At 48.7% G+C, this 12,668-nt stretch overlaps 1 long non-coding RNA gene across 1 annotated transcript; it reads left to right on the top strand.

Annotated features, from left to right (window-relative positions):
• Positions 1–7,798: 7,798 nt before the first annotated feature.
• Positions 7,799–12,384, top strand: LOC111827780. Its single transcript, XR_002831507.1, has 3 exons — positions 7,799–7,985; positions 10,871–10,975; positions 12,039–12,384. It is a non-coding gene; the product is annotated as an uncharacterized LOC111827780 (long non-coding RNA).
• The last annotated feature ends 284 nt before the right edge of the window (positions 12,385–12,668 follow it).

The raw sequence follows: 12,668 nt of genomic DNA, 5'->3' as shown, positions 1-12,668 counted from the left end.
TGAAATAAAGTAAGTGAAAAATTTTGCTAATTTCTGGCTATAATAAGTACTCAGTACACTGTAGTTATGATGATGATTATTTCAATGGAAAAAACGGACACTCGAGAAAATAAAGCTTTTGTGGGAGAGAGAAAGTAGGGGAGAGGAGAGTTGAGGCCAAATAAATAAAAACCTTTTCTACAATTATGAATTTATTAGCCCCCCTCCCCCAAATATGGTAAGGTTTCAGAGATAAACAGGAGCACAAGGGGGAAAACCAAGGAAAAAAAGGTGGATGTGAATGGAATTAGTTAACAGAATAGATTTAAGAAGGAAGAATTTAAAAGCCTTTGAATTAAGATGCTGGGATTTATAACATGTCTCCTTGTCCATCATGGCCTGTTAATCCGATTCCTTGGAGATCAAAGGGATTTGGCACATTCTCTGGGGGCAGTAGAGTGGACCTGGCTGCATCAGCCCGGTTTAAGGGCGGAGCCTCCAAAGCCCCCAGATTGAACTGTGGATAACCAGCCACCTTCTGGATTGGCAGAAAGAGAGCAGGATTTGCCTCATTCAAGGAGCAGGAGAGGAGTAGCTCATGAGGCAGTGCGGTTTCTGATTAATGCACAAAGAAATGTATGAGTGCTGACCTTGATATTAATTTTGGGAAAAGAAGAAATCTACTGGCCATTGTATTTCCTGTTAGGAAGCCTTGCGGAAAGGGGAGCCTAAGGGTTCTTCCGAATGAATGACAGACATAATGGCCTCCCTGGGACACAGGTGCAGGTGTGATGAACATAGGCATTGGGGAGGTAAAGGGCTCTTGGATCAAAGCTCACCTACCATTCACTGAGCTCCACTCTTCCTTCTCCCCTCTCAGGTCTCCAGCCTTCCAAAAGCATTATTTATTCTAGCCCATCCTATCCTATATAATAAAAGCCCAGTGACCATAATGGTGTAATGACCAGAATGACCAGCGGACTAGTCACTATGATGTGCACTGACCACCAGGGGCCAGATGCTAACGCAAGAGGAGGGGGAGGTGAGGCCTGAAGGTGCATGCTATGGCCCAGGGATCTCAGGAACCACAAGCCCAGAGCTTGCTTTCCAATAAAAATAATAAATTCAAAAACAAAACAACAACAAAAAAAATGGCCGACACTGCCACCCTGGGAAGAACGGCTCTAGGAGAGAAAGGCCTCCCAGACCCCGCCTGGACTGATTGACATGCCGCGGGCTCACAGGGACTCACCAGTGATGCTCAGGAAGTATAGCCCCTCCGACTCCAAAGCCGGTCCACACGGACAGCTGCTCCCCATCCAGCTCCATAGCAGATGCAGCACTGCCAGGCCGCCTCAGCTCTGACTTCCAGCTTCTGGCTTCCTGCCCGCCCCTTCCTATACTACGTGTGCTTGAGGGCATGGCTTCGGCCTCCCTGGCCAATAGCGCCATGTCAGCTCCAGCTTCCAGCTTCTGGCTTCCTGCTCGCCCCTTCGAATACTACATGCGCTTGGGGGTACGGCTTCGCCTCCACCCCCCAGCCAATAATGCTGCAGCACAGCCAGAGAGTGGCAAGACACAGCTACCAGCGCTGACTGGGCATTGATTTGGCCGTGTGACTGACCTCATGTGCAGTTACACTGCATGTTTACATTTGTAGGGAAGCAGGGCAGCCCGCTCCTGCCACCTGTGTCACCTTCTAGGCTAAGAAAGGCCCACTGATCTCTGTGATTCTCCTCCCATCCGGAATCAAAGCCTCTTGGGGATGAATGATCCCAGCGATGGCCTCAACACACGCTCAGTGTCACTGTCACAGACATTCCCAGTCATTACAGCCCGTTCCTCAGCCCGCAGTGCCCTGCTCCACCCACTGCCACTCCTCACCTGTCACCCCCTGAGGACCACCTTATGTTATCCTCTCTGAAATGTGAGCAAGATCTCAAATGCCCCCTGTCTATAGCTCCTTTGCCCTACCTTTCTTTCTCTAAAAACCTTGCATTTTGAAAAATATATATTTGATTGATTTCGGAGAGGGAAATAGAGATAGAAACATCAATGATGATTGAAATCATTGATTGGCTGCCTTCTGCATGTTCCAAACTGGGGATCAAAACCTTTCCTGGACCCTCCCCCTATTCCCCCCCCCCCCCGGCCAACAGGCCCCCGGTGGCAGCACAGCACTGAGGGAAGGAGGGGGGGAGGCGGAGAACCGTGGGGTGGCAGGGCACCAAGGGCAGCATCAGCGTCCGGAGTCTGTTACTTCTGCACCCGGCCTGGCCACCATCACCTCATCTCCCGACCCCGCTGGGGCCTTTGGGCCCTGATTGGCCTGGTCCTGATTGGCCCCGATCGCCTGCCAGGCCTAGGGACCCCACTCATGCACAAATTTTGTGCACCGGGCCTCTAGTACTGATAGTAATGATAAGAATACTAGTATATTATTAGTAACTACAATAATTGACATTCACGTAGTAATGCATACCAGGTGCTAGGCTCTGTGTCAGGAGCTTAAGCTATAATATCTATTTCTTAAGAACAATTCAATCCTAGGAACAATCCAACAATTACACATATTATCTCTAATTCTATAACAAGCAGACTAGGTTTGATTTTCCCTATTTCACAGACAAAGAAATGGAGAGTTGTGTCTGTGCAAGGCCACACAGCCTGCTGAGCACAGAGCTAGCATTTGGACCCTGGCTTTGAGGGCAAAGGGCTTGTGTGCATCTTTTGTGCCCTTCACAACACAACCCCTCAGCTCATTGTTCTGTGGAAGGTTCTCAGGAAATATTAATTTAGTAAATGATTTACGTGAATATTTACCTACACCCAGAGGCAGTACTATAGTATGTGCTGTTCTGTGTGCATCCCGGGGGTGGAAAAAGGAATGTGGACATGATCTCTGAGAGAACCCTGGGTATCAGCACCCCCCTGTCATGAGCTGCCAGGTGCCTCCCCCTAACCTCACTCTTCCACAACTCAGAGGATTCCAGGGTTAGAGCTGGAGCTGGCCTCACACACTCTCGGGCCCAACCCCCTTCATTGTATAGGTGTTCCCATCTATAGAGCCATAGATCTATGGCCTTTTGGAGTGATGCTCAGAGAGGCTGAATGAGTTGACCAGCACCACACAACTAGTGAGTGGAGGGCTGGAACATGAATGCAGGCCACCTCCTAAGCCCTTATCCGGCCCTTCTTTTCATTATATAACAGCAAGACAGGGGACATTAGAGCAGCATGGGCCTTGCCCTTGCTTAGCCGACCACGGTAACGCTTAGTCTTGCTGTGGGTCTGAGGTAGAGCGACACCGATCACTTGCCTGCCCATGCAGTCTGCCTAGGCACCACCCACAGCAGCCCCAGCTGCATATTCCCAGCAGGCAGGCATCAGCCGTCAGGACCCTTTGGTCTGCCAAGAGCCAGGCCTTGGCTGTGACAATGTGCACCAAGGGAGATTTGCCCTCTGAAAGCTGACTTCTACATGCTTCCTTACAGACCGATTGGGACGAAACAAGCTCCGCTTCTGTGGGAGGTTTCTCTAGATTACATTTATTTGGCCTGCCTTGTTTGTTCCAGCTTTCCTCTGTTATCCCTGCCTAAATACTCCAGGATGTACTACCTATAGGAAAATCTCAGTTAATTATTTAAAAATAGGAATATATGCAGTTGAAAATACTTTCATTGGACAAAGTAAGTTTTTCAAAATCTGCACCAGGCTTCACTATTTCACTGCTTTCTCCTTCCTGAAGGAAATGGACCTACACAACGGACTCTTCTCTCCTGTGTCACCTGTCCCTCACATAGGTCCACGCATTCTCGGGTGTATATTCTATGGAAGGCCCTGTGGGAGGAACACATAGCTGTGAAAATCAGACCCTGTCCTCCAGAGACATACCTTTTAGTGTAGAAAAATAACAACAGCTGACAGGTATTGAATTCTTTCCATGTGCCATGCACTGTGCCAAGTGCAGGCCACCTCATTTACCCCTCCCAACATGCTTGGTGAGGGGGACTGGAGTGAGAGACCGAGGGCCCAGCCATGCTCACGCTTCAGGGAGTGGCAGAGCTGGGGTATGTACCTGGCCTTGTACTACAACCAGCAGGCATCACACTTACTAGCCAGGGTTGTGCATGTGATGGTTCCCCAACAAGGGGGCAAACTCATCGTGAGCCCCAATGTCTTACATGTTTAGGATCCTAAAAATCCCACTCATGGTCCAGGCTTAGTACATGTTTCTTTTTTCTTTCTTTTTTTAAAATATATTTTATTGATTTTTTACAGAGAGGAAGGGGAAGGGATAGAGAGTTAGAAACATCGATGAGAAAGAAACATCGATGAGAGAGAAACATCGATCAGCTGCCTCCTGCACACTCCCCACCGGGGACGTGCCCGCAACCAAGGTACATGCCCCTGACCGGAATCGAACCTGGAACCCTTGAGTCCGCAGGCCGACGCTCTATCCACTGAGCCAAACCGGTCAGGGCAGTACATGTTTCTTGATTGATTGCTCAGGATAGGGGAGCCGCGCTGCTTTGCAGTGCTCTGAGAATCAAAATACACAGTAGTAGTAAATCCTCTATATAGCTCGGATGAAATCGAGCCCAAGAACATTTGTTAGGATTGGTCCTGGGCAAGCCTAGCACACGGGAGGGTGGGCATCTGTTCACCTAAAGCTGCTGAGAGTCCATAGCTTAGACATGGTTAAGGATAAACTACTGGAGGGTCAGTGTTAAGTTCTGGGGTCAGGAGCCCCACACAGGGGTCCCTGATTACGAGCTCTGTGGTAACATGAAGATGAAAGAAGTCTGCCTTCAAGAGCTGAAGGTGAAGTGCTGAGCTCACATATTGCCTTGGCCCTGGCACCAGATAGAACGTTATGTGTTTGTGTTTGTATGTACTGTATGTTGGTAAGTAGGTAGGTATCTTTTTTTTGTTCTTTTATTTAATTTTTAAATTTTGATGATGAATCCATAAGGTTCTACCCTTCATTCGTGGGAGGAAAGCCCTCATCTGGGCTCCACCACAGACATTAAAAGTTACCCTGCTGAGGACTGGGGCTGGGAAAAGGCAAGAATGAAAACAGAGGGCCCTGTCCGCAGGAGGCAGGGACTGGGTCCTTCCCGGAGTGTATCATCTGTGACATTTAAAACTGTCAGAGGCATTTCCCAGCCAACTTCACTCCTGGGCAGAGGGGCCTGGAAAATGCTCGTGTTAGCTTCCCTCCACCTCCCCTCCCACCGTGGTGCTTCCTTTGCCAAGAACACAAGGGCACTACCTGTGTGAGCTGGCCAGGCCGCTCTGCAGCCAGAGAATCTGGAGGCTGGCTGGGTCCCAGCGATGCCGCACCCAGGACTGCGCGGCCTCGGGGAGGCGAGGTGAGCCGCCTGGAGTGACTCAGGCCAAGGAAGTGTGATGCCCAGACACGTTTGTTCATCAGTTCCTCCGAGCCTGAGTCCATGCTTACTATCCTGGCAGGATAGACAGACACTGAGAACCCAGGCAATGACTGAGAGTCGCCGGGGACCAGCAGTCTAGGACCCGTGGGTGACAAATATGACTCAATGATCTGATCGTCATTTCAAATGCCAACACCTTTTTTTTTTCCCCTCTTCTTTTTCCTTCTTTAACTTATTAGGGACTTTTCCCATAAGGGTATATAACATAGCCTGCCCAAGCTTGTTCCCAAGCTCAGATCTAACCAGGATTTGTCAACACCCTCCTGGTCCCCTGCCCTCTGATTACATACAATAAATAAATGCTGCGGCCAAAGAGCATCACATCCTGGGAGCAGTGTCCAGGGTGAGCCTGGCAGAAACAGCATGCACAGGAGCCTTGGACCTCCGGGTCACAGTTCTGAGGACAGGGCAAGAGCTGGGAGAGCAGGCCCAGCTCCGGGCTTCTCTCCCCTGAGGACCACCTCTCAATCCCAAGCAAGGAGCCCTGTGTTGGCTCATCATCCCTGCAGTGAAAGTGCTAGAGGAACATGGAATGTTGTGAGGCCCACATTACTGCTCCGTTCCAGCTTCAGATGGACAGACAGAGCCATTCCCTCTTATCCCGAGAGTCTCTGAAGAGCCCCTTCCATCCGAGCTTCCCTGGAGTGAGCTCCGCTCAGTGTGGCATTTATTAAGGACCCACTGAGTGCCACACCCGTGCCAGGTAACGCAGGGAGGCAGTGATAAGAGCCCCTTGCTCACAGAAAGTATTCAACAGGGTCTGCTTTTCTCTTGGATTTGAGCTTGATGGGATCCTAAAGGAGGCACTTTCTTTCTAACACTTCCTACCCACTGTGGTTTAACGGGCTAATAAGGGAGGGAAGCAAATAGAAAGCATGCCAATGAGCGGGTTGCTGGGTGCCCTCATTTCCACGAGGGACCTCGGGGAGAGGACACAGAGCTTGCCTGGCCTCGTCCCCCACCTTCGGGCCCAGGAAGCTGAGGCAGGTGTCTGCAGCTTTCTCTGTCTCTGGTGGAGGGCGTTAACCCTTGGCAAGTCTGGCCTGCCTGTGGGCGGAGCCTGTTCCTGAGACAGAGAGATCCCTAAGCAGGCCTGTGGAAGGTAAACACGAGTGGATGTGGGCATCGCAGCGTCCACCTTGTTCACCCAGGCCCAGCCCCGGAGGAGGAAGCCAAACCTCCGAGGACAAGGGAACCAGCAGGCCTCGTGGGAATGGCAACATTAAGGCCCAACCAGGGAGGAGGAATGTCAGTCAGTCTCTCTGCTTCCCACCAGCAGGAGGGGTGGTGGTTCAGAGGTGTTGTTTCAAACAGTGCCTGGTCCAGAGGGGGGATTTTAGCTTTCCTCTGCCCTCCTCTCTCCTGATTAAACAGTTCAGGTGATGCCGGTGAAAACTGAGAGTTGACTAAGCGGGGCTTTAGTCTACTCTCCCTGTGAGGATAAAGGGGCGCACACAAGAATGTTCTCCCCTCTGCATTCAGAGCTTGGGGGAAAGAGAGGTGGCTGCTGGCTCATCCCAGGCTCCGCCCACAGGAGGATGGCTGACCAAGTGCCCAACTCTTGAGGCAAACAAGTGCTCAGGGCTCAGGCAGCCTCCCTCCCCAGCCCTCCCTCCCTGACAGTTTGGACTGCTTTCTTCCAACGCGAATGAACAGCTCATAGGTACCAACAGCTCATAGGTAAGCTCATAAGGCGTCTCCCTTGGCACCTGGAAGCCAGGCAGCGTAACTTCCACTGTGAATTTGGACCAAGTCTAGACCCCAGTGCAGCCTCGGGATTTTCTGATTGCCGACTCTGGGTGGCTGAGCTGTGCAGGAAGGCTCACCACAGCTCCCAGAAAGCTGGCTCACTGCAGCCCAGATGGGCCTCCCAGACCTTTTCTAGGCCACAGAAACTTCCATCTCACAGACAGGCACGGACACTGAACCCTCCCTGATACTCAGAAGGTGGAGCAGGTTCCAGAAGGTCCAAGGTGGGCCCCTGGTGTCAGAGAACATTTCTATGGAGATGAAAGTAGGGATCACACAGCAGTTCCTACCCAGCACCCACCCCAGCCACCTGCTAAAGATGTAAGTGTGAGAACTATACAGACCATACATACTCTAAGCTCCTACTCAGGCCCTCGGTAGGCAGAGGAAACGCCACTGTGTGTGTGTAAGGTTCATCCAAACCTACCTCCCTGAACACGTACACCTTTTCATAAGGAAAGGGCCCAAAGGAGACATGTCTGTCCTAAGAAGGCCTCAGGACAAGGGTGTGCCTGGACATGGCCCAGAGAAAAACTTGGCCCCCACTTATGTTGGGACTAGTACGCCAGCTGAAATTTCCAGTATTATGTGGACCTCAACTGAGCCAGGGCAAGACCAGTGACACCTCCCTAGTACAGATGGGTGACCAGTCACATTAGAGGGAACTGATCCCCATCTCTCCTCTTCCCTGCCTCCCTCCAACCTAGAGCAACTTGACCTGTGAAAGGGAAGATGAAGAAAGAAAGGGCAGGCCACATACATGTCCTCCCGAAGCCTACCTTTGCCAAGGAGAAAGGGAAGGTAAGATTTAAAGTGGGTGTGAGATTGGAGTTTTGACCCAGACGGGACTGGGTACTGAATGTGACTGCTGATTAGGACATTTCCTTAAGATATCATCACAGGATGGGCAAAGGTGGTTACTGGGAAAAATAGTCATTTATTATACCTTTTCGCCACTTAGTTGAAACTCCTCAAATTGTTTTTGCAGCCATGGGTTCTGAGAACTTTAAGGAACATATTTTCCTCTTGAAACACAAGATCTGGAGACACCTAGAAAATGGAGTCAAAGTGGTTGCCTTGTTTGAAGCAGCGAGCCAAACACTCTGAAATGTTCTTTACTTCCTGGAGAGCTAGTTCTCAAAGATGTGTTAATACACAGAATACACAGTGTGTGAGCTTCCTGCGGCTGCTGTAACAAATCACCACAGACTTAGTGGCTTCATACAACACAACTTTATTCTGTAGGTTAGACCAAGTCCAACATGGTCTCACTGGATTAAGATCTAGGTGTCCGCAGGGTGACCGGGGGTCTTCGCATGGCATCACTTCAGCTTCCTCTGTCGCCCCCACCTCTTCCACGTTAAGGACCCTTGTTATTGCATAGGGCTCACCTGGATAATCCAGGGTAATGTACAATCTTAGAGTCATTTGGTTAGCAACCGTAATTTCACCTGTGATATGGATTCCCTTTGCCATGCAACCTAACACCGTCACAGGATTTGGGGACTAGGACATAGACAACTTTGGGGGCCATTATTCTTCTACCACATGAGGCTTCTATGTTATTGAATTCAATATAGTTTAACAAAAATGCATGTGATCCTCACAACACATGGCCAAGATTCAGTTACCTTCTGCCACCTCGCCTCTCAGGGTGTGCGGAGACAGGCTTACTGTGAACTCTGAGAGGCAGTAGCCAAGACTGCCAGACTTTGTCGTGTCTGGAGGATCACACAAAAGCATTCAGTCTCCCTTAGGCCCCCAAGCAGAGGTGACTGCAGGAATGTGGTCTGCACTCGCCTCCCCAGGTAAGGGGCTCTGACACTCTAAGCCCCAGCTGCCACTCTGTTGCTGTCACTGTTCTGCTGACACCAGGACTTACTCTTCCACTGATAGCATCTTCTGCTGCAAGTATTTGGCCAGTAAAATCCCAGGTGACCTTAATCAGTATCAGGCGCTGCAAAATGCTGCCTTAGGGAATAGAAAAGGTGGTGACATGTCTTGTCACCAGCGCTCCTGAGAGTTGAGGCTCACCTTTCTCCAAGGGTGTTATCTCCTGTCTTAAGCTGCATCTGCACAGGTGCCACAGCCTGGTTTGGAGGGAAAGCTGGAGCCCAGCCCCGCTGATCTGCAGGGAGGATGACGGTGGAAGAGCTCTGCGGAGACTGGGATGCAGCACTGTTAACTGCGCTTGCTGGGATGGGAAGCATGTGGAATCCTGGCAACTCCTCTGCACTAACAGCTCTGGTCTGGCCTCTGAATACAGAATGGAAATCTGTGCACCCAGCTAGGACTGGGTTCCCAGGACACCATAGGGGTCTCAGGGTATTACGGGAAGTCTGAAGAGCAAGGCTCTTGACCTTGGCCAGTCAATCCCCTGCTCTGGGTTTTGGGGACCTTCTCATCCTTACTGGTGGGTCCCAGCAGGTTAGGTTGGCCCTGGTCCAGCATAGGCCCTGGACATCAGAAAGTTTCCCCTTGGGCTCCTCCCCATCTCCTCTTCAGGATGCTTTGAGGGCAGCAAACCCACATTCAGACCACCCTCAGCGATGGCGTCTGGGCAGCTGAGCCATCCCTCAGCAGCCCCCTCCCCCTGGAGCACTGTGTGACCCACACCCCAGATCTTGTACACAAAGGCTCTCATTCTCTTCTTTTCTTACACAATAAGCTTTCCAGCTTGCTGGGAAGGACATGATGACCTGATAAACCGGAACCTCAAGCCGGGAGAAACATAAGGCCTTACTTAACCCCCTGGGGGGAAAAAAGGGACCAATCCTCCCTTAGAAACACATAGCCACCGGGACCTTGGACACAGAACCCCAGGAGCATTCATTCCTTTAAGGTGAGGTCACCTTCCCATGGCCCAAGAGCTTTCTTTCTGAAGCACAAATATCCACAAACCCACTCTCTAAGCACATTTCCTACAATAAGCATTGTTACTATCATAATGAAAAAAATAATCCCCTGTATTTTGTTCATCCATTTATGAGTTGATGGACATTTGCTCTAGTTCTACTTTCTGACTACTAGGAATGACACTGCTACAAAAATTCAGGTACAGTGAGGCCTTGACTTACGAGTTTAATTCGTTCCGAGACCAAGCTCGTTAACTCAAATTACTCTATCAACTCAACGCAAAAAATCGGCCGAGAGACAGCTGGTATCTCAAAAAACTCGTTAGTCGGGACACTAGTAAGTCAAGGACCCACTGTACAAGTTTTTGTATGGACAAACGTTTTCATATATATATAGGTGAAATTGCTGAGTTACATGTTAAACTATTTGAGGAACTGCTAAATTGTTTTGCAAAGTAACCACTATTTTCCATTCTCACTAGCAATGTAGGAGGGTTCCAATTTCTTCTCATCCTTACTATTCTTGTTATTGTCTGTCTTTTTTTAATGGTGGCCATCCAAGTGTGTATGAAGTGGCATCTTATTACAGTTTAATTATATTTCTCTAATGATTAAGATGTTAAGCATCTTTTGAGGTGCTTATTAAACATTTGCATTTTTCTTATGAGAAATGTCTATTTAAATTATTTGCCCATTTTAAAAATGTGGTTTTTTTTCGTCTTTTTATTGTTGATCTGTAAGTGCTCTTTATATATTTTGGATACTGATCAGATATGTGATTTGCAAATATGTCCTTTCATTCTGTGGCTTGTCTTTTTACTTTCTTCATAGTGACTTTTGAAGCACAAAAATGTTCCACTTCGATGAAGTCCAGCTACGACGGGGGCTGGGGCTCCCTTCTCCGAGTCCCACACAGAGAGGGAGAGAAGTGAACCGGTTTGTACAAGTTAGGAGGCGCTTTTGGGATTAAAGAAAAATGAATTGGACAGACACAAAATTAGATTAAAAGCTTGGGCTGGGTGTGGCGTCTGCCCTCTGACTTGAGGGACAGACAGAGAGAGAGAGCGCCAGCACTGGAAGCAGTTTATTATATACTCGAATTACAGGAAGTTACATCACATCTGGGTGGGCCTTGAGCTTGACATCACGAGATCCATCCCCTTAACACTGGGCAGACTGAGTGGCGTCCAATCTTTTGACTGGTTCCGCCTTCAGAGCATGGCTTTGCCTTCGCTCTGAATTTCAGCCGACATACTTAAGTCAAGTGTTTTTTGCCAGCGGCCCTTTACACCAGCTTGTCTATTTTTTGCCTTTGGTCGCTTGTGTTTTGGTGTCACATACAAGAAACTATTGCTCAATTCAAGGTCATGAAAATTTACACTCATGTTTTCTTCAAAGATTTAAAAAAATATATATTTTATTGATTTTTTACAGAGAGAAAGGGAAAGGGATAGAGAGTTGGAAACATCGATGAGAGAGAAACATCGATCAGCTGCCTCCTGCACACCCCTTACTGGGGATGTGCCCACAACCTAGGTACATGCCCCTGACCGGAATGGAACCTGGGACCCTTCAGTCCGCAGGCCAACGCCCTATCCACTGAGCCAAACCAGTTAGGGCAATATAATTATTTCTTAATTTTATTTTTTACTGTTAGTGTATAGAAATACAATTGATTTTTTAAATGATCCCACAACATTTTAAAGCATGTGTTTTTACCTTCAAATTCAAGAATCATTATTTTCAAGAAATATTTTCTCCCTCTTAAGGCACGAGACCGTTTGAGGCCTGACAGAGCTCCCAGAGCTTGCTGCTGCCCTAGAAAGAAAACAGGAAATGAACATTTTTGGTGTTGGGAAGTGAAGCATGTGGCTTACTTAGTCCAGATAAGGCAGGTGTACTTGAAAGGGGGCAGAAATAGGATGTTGGGGAACCAGCTAGTATTGTAAGAAATATTAATCATGCTCTGTTAACCATGATTGTTTTATTCTAATTAAAGAAGGCATATTCTACCCCAGCTGGAGCTGACCTGCAGATGCAGCCCTTCCTCCCCATTTGGAGCTGCCTATTATCATGGAAAGATTAACAACTTGGCTACAGAAACCAGAATCGCCAGCCCTTTGAAGATCCCCAGCCCCTTTGCATACCTGTAGGCCTTTGCAGACCTCCAGCCTGCTTACCTGTTAATTGCCCATATGGCACTCCCTTTGGCTATTTCCCCATGTAACCCCAGCCCTTGCATATCACTAAGCCCTTTGAAGACCCCTAGTTCTTTTGGATATCTGTAAACTGTCCTTTTGCCTACTGTTCCTTTGTACTTTTCCTATATAAGCAGCTGGCTTATCGTGGGGTGCAGAGCAGATTTCTGTGGCTGACCTGCTGCTCTCCCATACTGCCAGCAGTACTGGAATAAACGCTCATATATGATTCCACCCTGGCTCTGTTTCATTGGCTCGAGTAGTGATAGGCAGCACAGACCCATTGTTTGTCTGGTAATATACTGAGAGGCATAAATTTAAAAAATTAAGAAGTCCTTGAGCATAGAACAGAGACCTGGGGATGCTACAAAGGGGTTGCAAAATAAAATATTAAGTTCAAAGAACTGGCAGATAATGAGTGTAGGATAACT

The sequence above is a fragment of the Myotis lucifugus genome, unplaced genomic scaffold (genome assembly GCF_000147115.1).
Source record: "Myotis lucifugus unplaced genomic scaffold, Myoluc2.0 scaffold_220, whole genome shotgun sequence".
Lineage (NCBI taxonomy): Eukaryota > Metazoa > Chordata > Mammalia > Chiroptera > Vespertilionidae > Myotis > Myotis lucifugus.
The sequence above is the reverse complement of the archived record's forward strand: the minus strand, read 5'-3'. Positions and strand labels throughout refer to the sequence as shown.